This window comes from Mus pahari, chromosome 21, assembly GCF_900095145.1.
Source record: "Mus pahari chromosome 21, PAHARI_EIJ_v1.1, whole genome shotgun sequence".
Lineage (NCBI taxonomy): Eukaryota > Metazoa > Chordata > Mammalia > Rodentia > Muridae > Mus > Mus pahari.
In genome coordinates, this window is record NC_034610.1 from 21,026,879 (window position 1) to 21,029,186 (window position 2,308).

Here is a 2,308-nt window from a genome sequence, read left to right on the forward strand (position 1 = left end):
GCAGAGGCAGGCGGATTTCTGAGTTTGAGGCCAGCCTGGTCTACAGAGTGAGTTCCAGGACAGCCAGGGCTACACAGAGAAACCCTGTCTCAGAAAATAAAATAAAATTAAAAAAAAAAAAAAAAGAAGTAGAAGGCTAGCCTTGACTATGTAATAAACTGGAGGTGTGTCATGAACTAAGTGAGCATTGCCTACATCTTTGTATGTTGAAGCCTAGGTCCCTAAGCTGCTGCCACTATTTTGGCAATTTAAAGAGGTAGGGCATTAGGGATGGGTTCTTAGAGTATGTGAACTCATGCATGGGTGAGTATTGTCCATCTTTCTGTCTCCCCCAGTTCCTGTATGCTGTGAGATAAGAACCTGCTCTGTTGCTATATACTCTGTGAAGAGCATGGAACCAAACAACCATGAACTGAGCCCTCTGAATAAAAACCTCAAGTCTTCACGTCCTTCAGGCGCTTCTGTCAGATGTTTACTTGTTTGAGACAGGGTTTCTCTGTGTGTCCCTGGCTGTCCTGGAACTCGCTCTGTAGAGCAGGCTGGCCTTGAGCTCTTCCTGCCTCTGCTTCCTGAGGACTGGATATTTTCCTACAGCAGTGAGAAAAGTAACTGCCAGGATCTTGTGGTTGTGTGCTTTGAGTGAGAACGGCCTCTATAGGCACATATCTTTGAATCCTTGGTCCTTAGTTGATAGAACTGTTTGGGCAGGGTTAGAGGGTGTGGCCTTGTTGGGGATGTGTCTCTCTACCTCAGTGTTGTGTCTGGAGATGTAAGTTCTTACTACTGCTCCAGTGCCAAACTGGCCTGCCTGCCTGCCTGCTGCTATACTCCCTACCATGGTGGTTATGGGATCTAATCCTCTGAACCTGTGAACCTCAAATTAAATACTTTCTTTTATAAGTTGCATTGGTCATGATGTTTTATCACAGGAATAAAAAATTAACAGCCATTTACCATGTAGTTTTTCTCTCTGGTGCATGCCTACATTGAGAAAACTCACCTACATGTTTATTTTTAATGTCTTTCTTCCTGGGGGAGGGTGTATCTGCTCAGGCATTAAGAGCACTTGTCACCAAGCCTGACACTGTATTAAATCTCCTTAACCCACAGAGTGGGAAAGACAACTTACACCTGCAAGTTAATCTTTGACCTCCACACACCCCATGAGAGATATGCATGTTCAGACACACACACACTGAAGACATAAAACAAACAAATAAATGAGCCCTCTGCGGATGCCTGGCATGGACCAATGCCAAGTACCATCGCCGCCTCTCTGAGCTATGCCACTGTGAGGCTGTGTGGCAGGGTCCAGCCTCTCAATGTTAATATCCCAGGGACCTGGCCCTGAGTGGCCCTGGGGTCAGGGTTGAGCTGGCCGGTTGCACGGAAGATGCCAAACCAAGCCCTTCAAAAGGATGCTGGACAGAAGTTGTGGGTATGTCTTGCCACCGATGAAAATGATAAAAGTGCTGAATGGGTGAGACCATGCAGCTGCAGAGTTTCTGCTAAGTGGGTTCACCAGGCTTGTCTACAACACTGGGCAGATGAGAAAAGAGCGCAGCCAGAGTGGCATGTCCTCAGCGCAATGCTGAATTACTTAATAGTTTTTCCAAAACTGGGTCCAGTCGTTTTGGTCTTGGATCTTGCAGATAGACTGGTCTCAAAAGCTTGCCTTTCTGCTGCAGCAGGAACAACGGTTGGATCTATCTGGTGGACAGCTGTGACTTATAGAGCAGTGACAGTAATGCAGGTTGTAGGCCATAAAGACGGGCTACATGTCATGGAGCGAGCTGCCCTTTTGTTTGATTAGACTTTCTACTATTCCTGTCACGCTGATAACTAGGCAAAATGATTCACTGCAAGGACTCTGTGCTTAGTTTGTGGCGCAAATACTCAAATAAACTACAAATCTTGAACAGTATATTCCCAAGAATTTGGTTATCCTGTTCTCGAATTCCAGCTGAAGCTGATCCTTTAGCAGACCATGTCTCTGTTACTAGAATTCTGTGTGGAGCCCTTGTCTTTCCTACTATTGAGACAAGAGTTGGTATCCTGATGTTCAGCAGTGTTAACTCAGATTTACAAAGGACAAGCTTGGCTGCAATTGCTTTTTTTGCCATAAAAGGAGCATAGAAGGTTTACTTCAAACAGCAGCAATAGTTATGTCAGGCACACCACAAAATCCTAAATTACTCAGAGCAGGGAGAAGCGTAAATCTGAGTCCGGGTAGTTCTGAGGCCTCTCTTCCTGACGAGTCGGTTGTCTTAAGAAATATAACAGCCGGGCAGTGGTGGCGAATGCCTTT

The 2,308-nt window shown here is 45.7% G+C and overlaps 1 pseudogene; it reads left to right on the plus strand.

The window, feature by feature from the left end:
- Positions 1-1,393: 1,393 nt before the first annotated feature.
- LOC110338199 lies at positions 1,394-2,217 on the plus strand (annotated as a pseudogene).
- Positions 2,218-2,308: the final 91 nt, after the last annotated feature.